The 16,655-nt window shown below is 43.7% G+C and overlaps 1 protein-coding gene across 4 annotated transcripts in view; it reads right to left on the bottom strand.

Moving 5' to 3' along the window:
* The window catches only part of LARGE2 (LARGE xylosyl- and glucuronyltransferase 2), a 76,105-nt gene extending 67,892 nt beyond the window's left edge, over nucleotides 1–8,213 (bottom strand). For 2 of the 4 annotated variants that reach the window (XM_030200842.1, XM_030200838.1), the window contains exon 1: nucleotides 8,120–8,185. The gene's annotated coding sequence lies outside the window, so the exon portion shown is untranslated. Of the gene's footprint in view, nucleotides 1–8,119 lie in introns of all 4 variants that reach the window. The other 2 variants (XM_030200840.1, XM_030200844.1) reach the window with 2 other exon arrangements.
* Between the last annotated feature and the right edge of the window lie 8,442 nt (nucleotides 8,214–16,655).

The following is a 16,655-nucleotide window of genomic DNA, read 5'->3' as shown; positions in this document are numbered from 1 at the left end:
CAAGCACTGGCTTCCCCCATGCCCATTTCAGTAGCAGGCTATGAACTTTTCCTCCAGGAACCTGTCCAAACCCTTTTTAAACCCAGATATGCTAACTAATGTTACTGCAATTTAGCCAATTAACTAGCAGTGTCACTGTATGTTGCTGAGGCCAAAGGAGCTTTTCAGTGACTGGACCCCAAGAGTAGAATCAATTGCCCTTGCTGTTAAAATGACTTTAATCTGTGTTTTAAGAAACTATTAAGATGTCATCTATTGGGCCAGGTATTTGAACTGTCCTGAGTTCTCTGGAAGGACTGAGTGCAGCCTTTTGAACCCTGGGATGACCTATTTTGCTCTTGGTTTGTATCTACATGTGATGTGCATTTGTTTTGTATACTGAATTTTTAGTTTTATATTATGTATATAACTTGTACCCCACCTTGGGTAAAGGTGGGTTATAAATAATAATAAAGTAAACTAAACGATTGGTGCTCTTTATTAGACACTGTGTTACGGGCTACTATATTTATTATATTGGTGAGAACAATCAATTGGCTCTTCTATCAGGAATTCTGTTATGGGCCATCTTTTTATGAAGTACCATCTCTGATGCAGCCTGAGGGCAAAACGTGATCACTTTGGGTATCTCAATAAAGACTTTCTTTTTATGACCTTGTGGTAAAATTTGTGGCTTTTCCTTGCCTCTGTGCACTTTGGCATCCAGGAATAAAGTTCAATGATCTCCAGGTTCTTAGGGGGGACTCCTGTTCTCATCTTCCTGATCTTAAATCCAGCTCCAATACTGGATACCTTCTCACTCACTCACTCCAGAAGTGGGGCTATAACTCACACCAGCCCTCAGAACTCCACTGGCTCCTTGTCCATTCCGAGACCAGTTCAAAAGGAGCCTCATTGTTTTCCAAATCCATCATAAACTAGCTCCATCTTCCTTCTCTTCCCTTATGGATATCCATCACGCTCTCCATTCATCTACTAACTCATGTCTGTTTCCCCAGCACATAATCCAAATACACTTTTGGCAAACCTGTCTCTAACCCTTCTGCCCCTCTCTGCACTGAGCTGCTGGTTTCTCTTCAGCTCAGCAAGTTCTGAGAGACCAAATCCCATTGCATAATTCTTCACTTGTCTGTTGGTGCGCCCCAGACTAATCATTTATAGGATACAATTAAATATTAAACTATACTCGGTTAACAAGCTTGGCCCAACTTATAAAAATAAGACACAAGAACAAATCCCTTTGCAAATCCAGCCTGTGGGATGATATGGAGGTCATTCAATACAGAATTTTTTACTTAAAGACACTTACATGCACATGTAAAAGACCTCTTATAAAAATACCCCATATGTATGTGCAAACACAAATAGGCACACGCTTATATGTGACCTGGTGAAAATGTGTTTGGGGGAGGAGTTTGGGTGGATACCGACAGAATAATAAGTACATGGCATAGTTTAGAAAATACACACCTATTCAATTCAATTAAGTCTTATATAATGCTAAAATCCCCTTACCAGGTTTCAGTGCGGTTTACAATAATTAAATTACTTGACTATAACAATGCAGAGAACAGGATTGTGAGTAGTGTGATGTATGAGGAGTGTAATGGCAGCCTAAGCATATCTAGGGGTAATGATGTGGAACCAGTTAATCACATGACAGGCTTTGGGAACAACAAGGCTTTTAACTTCTTCCTAAAGCTGAGGTAATTGTTGTCCATCCTAATATCAATGGGGAAGGAGTTCCAGAGAGAAGTCCCTAAAACAGGGAAGAGTGAGTTGAAAATCTTCAGAAGTCTGATTCCCTTGTGTGACAGAGAAGACTAATGACCCCATAAAGTCTGCTCACAAACTGAAATCTAACTAGAAATATTCTCTGTCTTATTTCTCCTCTAGGATGTGGCGGACACCATGAGCAGGTACTGTGACACTAGCTTCTTACTTACGGTCTTTACAAACCAATCTCTAGTAATTCAAGAACAAATTCAGCAGAATTACAGTATAATAACTCTAAATATTATATCATGAATTCATGAGAGGTGCAGCTCACCAGACTGTCCCCCTTCCCCCAATTACTTTCCCACTAGTTCAGTAGGGTTTGGGCTTTTACCGTAGTTGAAATAATCCTACAGCACACCTTTATCTCATTAGAGGAGCAAATTATCATACAGAAAATTCACTCCTTAGTTCTAAGTACTTTAGGCATAATTGAAAGACCCAGTGGTGGATTAGATCATTCATCTTTTTCATGTGGTCTCCAGGGCAGGCGTCTGGTGTGTAGCTGACATCCTTGTGTTTATGTGTATGTATGATTGATAGACATATGTGTGTGTGTGTGTGTGTGTGTGTGTGATTGATATGCTTGTGTGTGTGTATGTGTGTGACTGATATGTGTGTGTGAGTGTGTGATTGATATGCATATGTGTGTGGCTGAAGTGCACACCTACGTGTGTACTTTTCCCGTGTACACCTACACCTGTTCCTGAGCTGCTGTAAATGTGTCAGGCTGCATTAAGATACATAGACATTTAGATGTCTTTATGCAATAGGTGCTTACTTGGCTTCCCAAGCTACTGCACAAACCATGCAGTGCTGCATGTGACCAGTCAGCACTGCATGGTAGCCCACACAAATAGCACTACGCAGAATGCACCGGAACTCAGAGTACACCTCCCAAATTGCAAAAAAGTGATCTACAAAACTGTCCACTTTGCAGACTTCACTTAACTAGGAACCAAATGGTGGAACTCCTTAAAACCCAAAATAAGAAATATACAGGAATATACTAGATTCCGCAAAATCCAGGAAATTAAAAACCTAGTATCCTTAAAGTCAGCACATATCCCCTCTAGGAAGGTTTCCTCCCCTAACAATTTGTCTTTCAAATTAGAAGAAGTAAAAAAGTGAATAAGCTGATGATAAGCATAGAAGTCACTTTGAGGCAGCTGATAAGTGGCCGCCAAGTCAGCAAAAGAAAAAAACTGTTAACATCCATTAATTGCCCCCAGGACAGTAACCCATGTCTCTTCCACCTAGTGAAAACTGAGGGAGAGCACCCCAGAGGAAATGCAGGATTATATGCTATATATCCTCACCTCTTTATTCCCTTACCCTTAATTGTTCTGTCTGTCTGCCTGTCTTATCTAGATTGCAAACTCTTTGAGCAGGGACTGTCTTTTTGTGTATGGTGTACAGCGCTGCGTATGCCTTGTAGCGCTATAGAAATAAGTAGTAGTAAATCGTTCCTATTCAAACAAACCCCTCACAAAGAACGACCATATCTCAAACAATTAATTATCACCTGAATTGCTTATTACTCTATTTACCATTAACTTTCTCTTTGCTTCATGCACAATTTCTCATTCATAATAGATTTTCTAAATGTTAAACATCCATAGCTGTCCCAGTATGTTTATGATATTGTATTGTAAAATTGGATTCTTACAACAAAGTACTTTCTTATGCATTATTCTTTGTTACGTATCCCATACTGTTTATTGTAAACCACATTGAACTCAAACTTGTTTGGGATATTGTGGGATATAAATGTCACAAATAAATAAATCAATAAATAAAACTGCATGGCAGCCCATATAAAATAGCTCTGTGTCACAGCTCATATAAACGGTGCAGCATGTGACCCATCAGCACTGTGATAGTTCCTATAAATCAGAACTAAGCGTGACTCGTCAGCAATGCATGGTACTTTGTACAAATGACACCGAGTGCTATGTGTCAGCAGTGTGTGGTACCTTATACAAATGGCGCCGAGTATGACTCGTCAGCAGCGCGTGGTACCCCATACAAACAGTGCTGAGTGTGACTCATCAGCAGTGCATGATACCTTGTACAATCAGAGCTGTGTGACTTGTTAACAGTGCATGGTACCTCGTACAAATGGTGCTGAGTGCAATGTGTCAGCAGTGTGTGGTACCTCATACAAATGGCGCCTAGTGAGACTCATTAACAGTGCATGGTACTTCATACAAACAGTGCTGAGTGTGACTCGTCAACACTGCACAAAACCTCATACAAATACATGTGACTCGTTAGCAGTGCATTGTACTTTGTAGAAACACCATGTATGACTCATCAACACTGTGTGCATTGGTGTAGTTCGAGGGGGGCAGTGCCCCCCCCCCAAACAAGCTGCCACCCCATCCTCCAATCCCTTGACTCGCCAGCAGCCTCAGCAGAAAGCAGTACTCATGCTGCTTTAGACCTGCCCCCAGAGGGAAGCCTTTCTTTCTCCTTCAACTTCCTGTTCCCGTGTAGGTGGGAAGCTGTAAGAGAGAGAAGGGTTTCTGGGGCAGGTCTAAAGCAGAGTGCGTACTGCTCTCTGCTGAGGCTACCGGCGGCTCGGGTGATTGGAAGACTGAGGGGGGTGATACTGGGCGCCACTGGAAGACTCCAGTGCAGTGGTGGCAGCGGCGGTGGGGGAGGGGGGCTGGAACAGCGAGAGAGACAGGAGCTGGGCAGGCCCGGGTGGGGGAAGGGTAAAAAAAAGAGACCACGGGAGGGGGGGGGAATAGAGAGAGAGATGGAGAAGGAGCAGAAGATGGATGGGACTAGGGTTGTGAGGGGGTGTGGGGGAGGGCGAGGGAGCAGAAGATGAATGGGACTAGGAGTGTGGGAGAGAGAGAGGGAGCAGAAGATGGATGCGACTAGGGGTGTGGGGGAAGGGGAACAGAAGATGAGTGGGACTTGGTAGGGGAGGGAGCAGAAGATGAATGGGACTAAGGGGTGTGGGAGAGGGAGCAGAAGATGGATGGACTAGAGGGTGTGGGTGGGGGGAGGGAGAAGGAGCAGAAGATGGATGCGACTAGGGGTGAGGGGGGAAGAGGAACAGAGCAGAAGATGAGCAGACTTGGTGACTGAATGGGAAAGGAAGACAATGAGAGAGAAGAAATGGGAAAGTCAACCTGGAAAAGAATTTAGAAGACTGACACATGAAAAGCGGAAGAGAGTGGGACCAGCCCAATCAGAAAAATAAAGTGCTCAGACGATAGAAAAGAAAAAAATATTTTTATTTAATATTTTTTTAAAGATTGAGACGTGCCTGCTTTGTTAAATGTACATTTATTTTTTTTGTTTTATATTTTGCAGAGTACAGGAGGAAAAAAAAATGTTTCTGTTTCTCTCTTACCAGTATTGCCCTGCTTGTAGAGTCTGGCTTTCTTGGGGGGGGGGGGGGGGGGGGTCTCCATTTCAGTTTTTGTCTGTTTTTTTTTGTGGTCCCCTATATATATACTGGTTTCATATTCAGTGTTCTAGGCTTGTGTGTGCATGTTTTGAATAACTAAAATTAATATGTACAAGATGTATGTATGCAAATGAATATGCTAATGTTCCACGCCCCACCATTTGCCCCCTCCCCCAAATGAAACTGTCAAACTAAGCCCATGACTGTGGTACCTCATGGAAACAGTGCTGGATGTAACTTGTCTGCACTCTGATCCACTTGCTATGACTGTAAAAGGAATGCAGTCTGCAGCCAGCTGACAAAGAGTTCCAATGAAGAAGACTGCTGAGAAAAACAGGATAAAAATGCTAATCCAGTAGTAAATTCCAAAATTCTGGGGACGCTACCTTCAGAGGTGCTGCGGGCAGTGGCGTAGCCACAGGTGGGCCAGGGCCCACCCATTTAGGGCTCAGGCCCATCCAACAGTAGCACACGTTTAGCGGTAGCTGGTGGGGATCCCAAGCTCGGCCAGCTGAAGACTTCCCCCTGATGGTAATGAAAACACTACTCTCTATGATACCAGCATCTGTGCATTCTCAGTTTTCAGCGCATGCCTGCTGCAGACTGCCAAGGTAGAAAGAAGCATTTTCCCCGGCCAGCTAAGATATTTTTTGGGTGGTGGTTGGGGGGGGGGGGGGGGGGAGGGAGAACACTTGGTGCCCACCCACTTCTTGTGTAGGCCCACCTAAAATCTGTTGTCTGGCTACGCCCCTGGCTGCAGGTGAAGGAAAGTCTACACCAAGAGGCCATGACACAAGACTCCACAGGGGTGCAGGGAAGTAACAGAGATTTCTTAATGGAAATGGAGACAGCTGCATGAAACAGCCTCCTTGGGGAAAAAGTGGAAGTAAAGATGGACACAATTCAAAAAGCAGGAGGTAAGCATACGGACTCCTTGACTATAAAGACATAAACAACCGAGGTTAGTGGCATGCGTTAGCAGTGAATCTGGGCATAAGCTTTAATGTTCTTAACACCCATGAGATTCGGTTTAGATGTTTATACTTGCTGCCTGGCCTATAGATCTGCTCAGGGCTCAGAGGTCACCTACCTGGTGCCTACATCCCTCTCAGCTTTCCACTGTGTCAGTCCAGCTGCTTCCTGCCAGGGTCATGGGTGAACGGTTTGGTGGATGAGGATACCTACCTACCTATCAACAGCATCCAGCTCAGTCACTGACTCCAAGGACTCATAGTAAACAAGCCTTTTGTCTGCTAACTTCTGACATTCAGCTGAAATATTAATATATATTTAATCCACTTCTGGACAGAAAGTGAAACAAGAGATCCAGGTGCAGCCATCTGGACCATGAGCTGTGCTGTGAGCTGTTTCTAGCCATAGTCCAACAGGATCAGACTCTGAGCCGAGAAACCAGAGCCATCCTGAAGGCTGTGCGGACAGGTCAGCTACACAGGGTGCAAGGGAGACAGGGGACACAAAATTTGCTCCCTATCCACTGTCTCCCCTGTGGTGGCCTTGGCACAGTGGGCATGGCAGGGTGCTATGTCACACAAGGTGGAATTCCAGCATGGGATTGTTCTGCGAGAAACTAATCTGTGTTCTGGGAAACTGACAGAAAATTTCCTAGCACTTCCAGCTTTCAATGTCACAGCAAAGCTGGCAGGAAGGAGAATGTCAGCATCAAGGATGTGCCACCCCCAGAGTGCCAATGGTCACAGCCATAGGAGAGAAACCACAGGTATTTCATTAGGGCAGTCTCAGAATCTTCTAATGAGTAAACAAAATCATGGAACCTTTATGGTGCAGAGGAGAGGTCTTCAAGGGCCACAGTTCAGTCAGGTTTTCCCCAATGAATATGCATGAGGTCTTTGTGCATTCACTGCCTCCATTCTATGCAAATAGATCTCGTGCATATTCATTGGGGAAATCCTGAAAACCCAACCTGACAAGGGCTGAGATTAGACACCCCTGGGTTAGAACAAGGGCTGACACGAAGGGAAAACAGGGTTCAAATCCTGCTGCTGCTCCTTGTGGTCTTGGGCAAGTCATTTAACTCCCCATTGCCTCGGGTATAAACTTACATTGTTAGCTCTCCAGAGACGGGAAAAATACCTACCTGAATGTAACTCAAATGGCATGGACTAAATCCAGATAATAGTAATACCCCATGCTGGAATCATCCAATAACAGAAAATTATCAAACCCCTGGAGGAAGAGTCACAGAAATTGCTTAGTTTTGTACAGCACCTAGAGCTTTTTGAAATAGTTTTTTATAACTAGAAAAAGTTAACAAGAAAACAGGGTGAAGAGACAGAAACTGGAAAGAGCTTGAGTACTGGAGACATGTTTGAATGTGGCTCTTCCTCCGGGGTGTTTGATTAATTTCTCCATCTTCTTACAAATATGTGCTATTCAAGAGAGTCACATATTTACAGAATAACGCATAGATGGCATACTGTCATACAGAGTAGAGGAGAGGGCTAGTGGTTTGAGCACTCATCTCAACATACAGAGTTGGCCGGTTCAAATCCTACTGCTGCTCCTTGTGATCTTCGGCAAATCACTTAACCCTCCATTGCCTCAGGTACAAAATTAGATTGTGAGGGAAATACTCAGTGTACCGGAAGGAAATACTCAGTGTACCTGAATGAAACTCACCTTGAGCTACTACAGAAAATGTGTGAGCAAAATCCAAATTAATAAATATAGGCACACATATATGCTAGCATTATAGATATCTTTCTGCATTATGAACATATGTTAGTGCCAGTGTATAATCACTATAATCACTCTTATAGAGAGAGACTATTACTTAGGCATGTGCATTCATGGTGTGTTAAGCATGGAAATATTTAGAATACTAGTGTGCACACACACTACAGCATCAGTAAAAGTGAAAAGAAAAAGGTGTCCTACCACCCCTCATTCCTCTCTCCTCGGCTTCCTTTCCATCAGCTGGATGGGCTTGTGAATGGGCTGCACCTTTGCAGTTCAGTCAGAGGCTCATTTCTGAGAATTAATGATTTCACAACTGATGAGAAAGGGCAAAGAGAGCAGCAGCTCCAAAGCTTATGCATAGCCAAAAGTCAGGATCTGGCTCCCGCCCTGGGTCAGCTAGTTAGATGTTAAATCTTACTTTTTACAAATACCATGAAAACTCCTAAAGCAAACATTAGCTTATTAAAGGTGAAACGGTAAACACAGAAAAGACCTAAATGGCAAGAGAATGGAAAGTTCAGCACAAAATAAACAGCGAAATGAGATTTATGTTCTAAGAGAGCATGGAAAGGTAGTTACAACCCTGACCACATCAGATAGGCCACTCCAGTCTTAGCTGTTATCTACTAAATTATTCTATTAATAGAAGTAACCCTCTCAAGCAGGGCATTTAAGGGTAGATTCAGTAAGTAGAGCCCAAAGTTAAGGAACGGGATGATCCGCGGTAAGCTACTATTCTGTAAAGGCCACTCTGAGTGGAACGAAGTTTACAGAATACGTACTAACTTTGGGCATAATTATTTACACCTGCCAAAAGCTGGTGTAAATGCTCGTGTCCATCTGATGGCAGTCAGGCGTGCAAATGCAGGTATTCTATAACTTCACGCCTAATTGCTGGGAACACCCCTGTCCCGCCAATGTTCCTCCCATGGCCATGTCCCCTACGAAATGTAGATGCACATGTTACAGAATAGGGCAGAGGGCATATCTGTGCGTAACTCCTAATTACTGCCACCCAGAAGGGGGCGATCCGAAAACTTATATGCATAGTTACAGAATATAGGAGCTCTATGCCCAACTTGCATGCCAGGACGTACACCAGGTTTCAGCTGGGGCATCCAGAGTGGGTGTGGGAATCCACTGTAAGTACTAGTCAATAAAGAGTGCGCGCTCTTTATAGAATAGCACTTAGCACTGACTTTATTTCCGGCGCTGAATTTTGAGTGCCATTTATAGAATCCCCCCCAAAATGTAATCAGGGTCTAATAATTAAACTGCTCCCACCAGTGCAAACACTGCACATGAAACTTTATTTTGTTTACTGCCGTGGGACAAAGTACTGACAGAGGTTTGCATCTGTTTCTTCTGCAGATGTCTTTCCAGACAAAATTACTGCTGAACAGTGAAGAAAATATATATTTGTATAAATACTATGAAATGTACACAGCGCTGTACAGACACATATAAGACAAAGTTCATGCTCCATGGAGATAACAGACAGATAGACGTTGAGGAATAAACATAGCTTCAAATAATCCAATGGCGTATCACTCTTGGCAGAACAGCTATGAAGAACCTAGAAAAGATTTTCAAGTGCAGAGAGGTATCCAAGCTATGTTATTTTCAATAATGTCAGAGATGTAAAAATCGGACAGTGAAGAAACAGGAGAGGAAGAAAATCAATGCCTTTGAGTTATGGTGCTGTCGAAGAATGCTACATATATCGTGGGCTGCCCAAAGAACAGATCAATCAGTATGAGAGGAGATCAAACCTAAGCTTTACATGGAAGCTCCAATAACAAGACTTCAACTTTCATACTTCAAACACATCATACAAAGAGAAAGATCACTAGAGCAAGACATGTTTTATGTTGACCTTCAGTCATGCCAAACAGGAAGACCAGCAGTGCAATGGATTGATACAACAGCGGCTGCCCCTCTATCAACAATCAGCTGCCTAACTGAAGATCGAATGCTGCCCAGGACAATTATCCACAGTCACCAGGAGCTCACACCAATTTGATGCCACGTAATAACAACAATAAGGATGGTTAAACTGGGCTCAAGAGCCAGAATCCATTCCACCAAAGTTTTCTATATAGAGTGGAGGAGTGGCCTAGTGGTTAGGGTGGTGGACTTTGGTCCTGAGGAACTGAGTTCAATTCCCACTTCAAGCACAGGCAGCTCCTTGTGACTCTAGGCAAGTCACTTAACCCTCCATTGCCCCATGTAAGCCACATTGAGCCTGCCATGAGTGGGAAAGCGCGGGGTACAAATGTAACAAAAATAAAATAAAAAATATATGGGAATATGGCTCACTCACTGGCAACACCAAAGTGAACACCGAGGCCATCCTGGAACAGCTGAGGGCCCCTGGCACTGAATGGGTTTCAGGGAGCCCCAGTTGTGCAATGTACAAACTCCCGCATTGTTTTCAAAGTCTTGTGATCTCGTGAGAACAACATCAGAACTGCTCACATTCTCAGAGAGATCTGCAGTGCTGAAAGCAATCAGCTGATTAGGTATTGCCAAAGGCAGTAGTGCAACTCATTAAGGAGAGGTATCAGGCTGCCTGAGGGCTGTCAATTAGAGAGTGCACTTTAAATTTTTTATTATTTATTCTTGTCTTGGTGATCTAGGGATACAGCAGATCATTTTTTTTTCACTTTTACGGAGTGAATATAATTTTACCAGGGATCCTATGGATGCAGAAATAACAGATGGTTCCCCTTTAAAATTTGAATAAAGTAACCCATGTGGGCTATCTGAAAATTGGTATAATATAGTGGTTGTGGTAACAGATTGCTGTCCTCAATAAACTGGCAGTTTGCAGTAGTCTCCAGTTTTAATCTCTGAAAGCGCTTTCAGAACTCAGACATATACTGCTATGGATCCAGCGTATGAAATCCAAATTACCCTGTCCAAGATGATAAGTGTGAGAGTGGAAGACCCCACAGCACTGCTAATTTCACAAGGGTCAGCAGAACCTAAAAATCCCAAACCAGCCCTGGGACAGTCTGCAATTTGAGCAGAATTCAAATCCTATATGATGGAGAGCAGTCGAGGGACCAATGTCAAAGAGGCAGGTAAGCCAATGGGACTCAAAGACACGTCCCAAGCTTAGAAAAATGAAGCCACAAGTTCCAGCCTGGCAATCGTAGCAAAAAACAACAAAAACAAAACCTGGGCTTTGGCCTAAAGGCACATTTTATTTTGAAGATGTTGAAATGTAGGCGTTTTTGTCAGATTTCCAGTCAGGCAGAAAAAGAAGGGTAGATAATGTTACTATTATCAATATCCAATTACAGTGGAATAAACAAGGAAGAGAGAGAGAGAATGAGTGTGACTGCCCAAGGTCAAAGCAAAGAGTGCGGAGGGAGGGAGGGAGGAGGCTGGTGCTGGGATTAGAACAGAAGGGGGGATGGTTTGCCACAGAAAGTTAGCATTAGCACCCTGGGGTGCTCTCACCCCAACAAGAGAGGAATGGGAAAGTATTTCTAGGATCTGGCAGTCTTACAGCCATTCCTGTCCCAGTACTGTGTGATCAGTTGCAATGGAAAAGCAGCAGCTTCTAGCTGAGCGAGCTCAGTGCTTCTGTGCTAGATGTTTATTTACTGTTCCATGAGCAGCAAAGGTTAACGGGAAACTGTAAGCAATAAGAGAGCTGAAACCTGCCAGGACACAAATCCTGCCCTACACACTAACACTCCTGCAGGAATGGTCCAAAAATTCTAACTGAGCCTCCATCAGGCTTCAACCCTCATAGAAACCCTGATTTAATAGGCAGCATCACACCATCCACTGACTTACAATGTACACCAGTTACTCATGTTTAGGGAATCTGTTTATTATGACCGAGCAGGCAGCAAAAATCTTTCCTAAATTTAGAACCATCATGTCCCACAGGTGAAAAAAAATCCAAATCATGGGACTCCAAAGGCATAAAAGGAAGTGTCTCCTACTTCTGCAAACCATCTTGGATGTATCACATTGGAAAGGGGAAAAGAAGGTTGAAAAAGTGCAGTGGCGGAAATACTTCTTCATGCTCAACTTTCTCCCTAGTTGACAACAAGAACACAGCACCCGGGTATAAACAGGGCTGGTGTAAGGGGTGGTAAACAGGGCATTTGCCCTGTGCCCCCATACCATTGGGAGTCCCAAACCTGCCTCAAGCTAAAGGAGGCATAGTCTGAAGGTCAGCTTTTGGGCCCCCTCCCCGGTTTCTGCCCTGGGCCCCTGAATGTCTAACACCAGCCCTGGGTACAAAGACTATAGCCTGGAGCAGCCTGGGCCCTTCACTTTTCCTTCAGGCCCACCCATCAACAGAGGGCACTATTTCTATAGTTGGCTGTGAGGCATATTTTCAAAGCACTTAGCCTTCCAAAGTTCCATAGAAACTAAGTGCTTTGAAAATATGCCTAAGAGAGTCCTAAGTCTTGCCAGCTGAAGACATTGTGCCCCCCCCCCCCCCGACTCAGCGGCAGCACTCTTTGCCACTCATGCCAGCACCACGAGTATGCTTAGTTCTGGCAGCAAAATGCCAACATCAGTGGCTCCAAGTGCTGCTGCTTGGGGATCCTTGCCAGCTTAGGTATGTCAAATCAGGGAGAGGGAGAGAAAAGAAAATGGGGTGCCCAATGCCCACCCCACAAATGTCATTTCTGGCTACACCACTGACTGGCACTTTTCTTCCAGAGAGACAACGCAAATAAGCAGGGCCCAGATTTCTTCAGTGGCATCACTGCATCAACAGTTATGCAGCAGTGGTAAGTACTGCCCCCACTCCCCCCCCCCCCTTCTGTTTGAGTTAGACCTGCTATTTCACTTGCCTAACTTAAATGGATAACTTACCCCTTTAGCAGCTAAATTTGATCATTAACAGATAAGTGCCAGCACCTGTCACCCCCAGCTCATGTACACTATTATGAGACACAGTTAATAGCTCCCTAAGGACTTTCTCCAAATCATTCCATATACCTCTATGAATCTCATCTTTTTTTCAACTTTTTAAAAACTTTCCCTCAAATGTAAGTTTTTCTATAGCCCTAACCATCTTGGTTTCTCTGTACCTTTTGTCATTCTATTATGCCCTTTAGGAGATGGAATTAGCAGAATCACAGATGGTACGTTCACAACTTGAATACTTTCATATTTCTATGATAACATTTTCTCTCTATTTAGCAAATCCTCTCTTAATTCTTAATATTAGCCATCCTGACCACTGATGTACATCTTGCCAAGTGTTTTCAGTGAAAAAAGGCATTACCACTAACCCCAGGAGACCAGCATTTAGAACCGGGAGGAGGCAATTATTGCAAAGCACAGGAAGAAAACAAATGGGACACAGGTGATTCCCCTCCCCTCCCGGTAAGAAAATCCTGGGCGATTCTCAGAGACTGCCATGTTCCTATAGGGATCACAGCAAAGAGAGTGGTTTCTTAAGGACCTACCCTGTGAGAGGTCCATGAAAGCAAAGACCCGAGACCCAGGAGCCATGCTCCAAGCTTACTCAGGGGAAAGGGAGTCTTCAAAGTCATCCCCTCCATAAGTCCTTTCTCTACTGCAATGGGAGACCTTAACTCGATCTTCCTTTAATGAATCTTCGATTTTAACCACAAGGAGGCGGCAGGATGGATGACGCCAAGGCAGGCAGTGCATGCCTGTGCAGATTTATTTCTCAGAGATAGGGACAAAATGGAAATGAAAGCACACTTGGCAAATGGAATTCAATGTGTAGAAATAGTTCTCCTGCAAGCCATTAAGAATTCAAGAGGCACAGCTGAAGCAAAGGACAATAACAGGATAAGCACCAGATCCAGAACTATAAGCTTTTCCTCAACCAAAACCCAACTTCAGAGCTTCATGATTGCTACGTAATGCGCATAATCATAGCAACAGCAAGGCAAGACGTCAAATGCAGCTCTCTCTAGCAAGTCTCCAGAAAACAGCCATGACTAAACTTTCACTCTCTCTTCCAGCTCCACTACTATCTAAACGAACTAGTCATTCCAAGCTGGAGTATTAGACAAGATCAGATGATAGCCACCTTACCTTCCCCAGCATGGTTTTCAACCATTAGGTACAATATTGAAAACAAAAGATTAGAAATCGAATGTGTGGGTTTTCTTCCCCCCCCCCCCCACCAAAAAAGTGTCATTTCAAATACACTGCCTAGTTTTTTTTAAGAAGTCTCTCCAATCTCGTGTTCCTTGTTTTTAAACCTTTTTTCTATGTCATCAAAACAATAAAGTGGTGGTACATTGTTAAACAGGGATGTAATTTTGTTTGAAACATTTCCTGTTTTTTTCCCACTTTGTTTTCAAAATGAAATGGAAATTGTTTTTATTTTGTTTTTCAGTTTGATGTGAAACCACTGCCAAACTAAAGGGCTCTTTTACTAAAGAGTACATAAAAACATAAGAATAGCTATACTGGGTCAGACCAATGGCCCATCTAGCCCAGTATCCTGTTTTCAACAGTGGCCAATCTAGGTCACAAGTACCTGGCAAAAACCCAATTAACAGCAACATTTTGGAATCCCAAAGAGTATCAACATCCCATGCTACCATTCCCAGGGCAAATAGTGACTTCCCCCATGTCCATCTCAATAACAGACTATGGACTTTTTCTCCTGGAACTTATCCAACCCTTTTTTAAACCCAGATATGCTAACCGCTGTTACCACATCCTCCGGCAGCGAGATCCAGAGCTTAACTATTCTTTGAGTGAACAAATATTTCCTCCTATTTGTTTTAAAAGTATTTCCATGTATTAACACTCGGTTAACATGCACCAACAGGCTACCTCAAAAACATGTTAAAGCATTTTGCGCGCTGTAATTTGTCTCTCACTGTGCATGTTTTTTTACTGGGTGGGGGGGCATGCCATGGGTGTTGGAAATGTTATTCAGCTAGCGCGTTCTAATTAGTGCATGCTAACTAGATGACGCAGAATTAACATGGGAGCACTTAGCGCCTCCTTAATAGGAGGTGATGTGGTTCCGCTCTATTTTATTTTTTGCAGGTCTCATGTGATAATGAAAAAATTAGCGCAGGACCTGCAAAAAAAAAAGAAAAAGAAAACTCCTTTAATTTACTGCTGCATAAAATATAGACAGTGCACAGTAAAGTCTATTTTAGCACATTTTAGTAAAAGAGCCACTAAGTTTGCTTAATACCTTTGAATGTATCCCATCTGGCCCAACTCCCTTGCCTACTCTCAGTTTTGCTATCTCCATCTATTCTAGACCGTCTTCTGTAAACAGATTGGCAGTTTCTCCCTCTCTTGCTTACCCCCACATTTTCAGTACTACTGTATTTCCTCTCCCCAAATTAGGAGGCCAACAGATCCTGCCAAATGGGAAAGACTATGCCAATGAAACTTTTTATCCAATGTATATATGCATTTACTTCCTAATTTTCTAAGACAGGATTATAATTACAGGGATAAAATAGGGGGGAAATATAGGACTTGTCTAACAATTCCCTGCCAGCCCCAGGTATAAACCGGTCTCCATCAGCCTCCAAAGTGACTCATTCCCAAATATAAATAACCTTCTCCCAGCATCCAAGAGCTTCACAGCCCCAGGTACAAACAAACTGCTCCCAGTTCCAGCCCCCTCACAGTGCCAGATACGATCCGCCTCTTCCTTGCCTCAGCATCTAGCTAGAGGAAGAGGGCAGGTAATGTCTGTAAACTGCTGCACATGTCATCTCAATCTGGGACCAGGAGGGCAATCACACCTAACCCTGTACATATCGGTGCTCTACTAACTTCACCTGAACACCTCCCATCGACCTACTAGGCTGTCGATTGCTCTACACTAGGACTGAGGACCGTTTTATCTAACCACCTAGGCAGAACAGTTCTCGATCTAACCTCCTCCTCCTCGCCTCCAAACTCCAACATAGCAAAGGATGACGTGTAAGGTCTGCCCGGCTGCAGCTTAGAGGATCAGGAGAGCAAATAGAGAGAAGAGGAGGAGCCGGGGTGGGGCGTCTGTGCCCTAGAGGATCAAAGAACCAATAGAGAAAACGGTAGGTTCCGGGAAGGGGCGTGTGCCCAAAGAGTTGCTGGCGGAGGACCAATAGAGAGAAGGGGAGGAGTCACTGGGGGGGTGAGGAAAGCTGGAAAGGATCGATGTAAAGTTCGTCATCATCATGATGGTCCAACCTCTCTGTCTTTAGTTAGTTTGTTCCTCTTGTTGTTGCACACAAGGAGGTTTAATAGTCTATAACACTTTCTTGCTTGTACAGTACTGCTCCTATAGAAATTCGGCAACATAGCAGAGCTTCACTGTGATCATCACAAGCGGCGATTCCAATCAGCACCTGCTGCTTCTGATCCTCTCTTCTAATTCTTTTTATACTTGATTCCTACCTTATGGAGCCCAAAACTACTTACAAACAACAAAAATTAAAATACAAGCGAATTTTCAAGCGCACCGCACATACATTTGGGGGAAACCCCCTTACATATTGTAGTGTGTTCCCAGCAGCACTGACTTTCCTCCAGCAGCCTGTTGGTTGCTGCAGCGCAGCAATTTTTTACGAAGCTACGGGTCACAGTTAATGCAACAAAGGAAAACTAGGTATTGACCCCATTGCAAGGGCCTGTGGCCGTCCCTGATTGAAAGAATAGAACCAGGCGTCACTCTAAAATTAATCTTCCAGACTATAGTGTCTGAACAAGAAAAAACACCCGAGCCCAAACCACTCTAAGCAGCATGCTGCCG

Source organism: Microcaecilia unicolor, chromosome 4 (genome assembly GCF_901765095.1).
Source record: "Microcaecilia unicolor chromosome 4, aMicUni1.1, whole genome shotgun sequence".
Lineage (NCBI taxonomy): Eukaryota > Metazoa > Chordata > Amphibia > Gymnophiona > Siphonopidae > Microcaecilia > Microcaecilia unicolor.
This window is presented reverse-complemented; position numbering and strand designations above follow the sequence as displayed.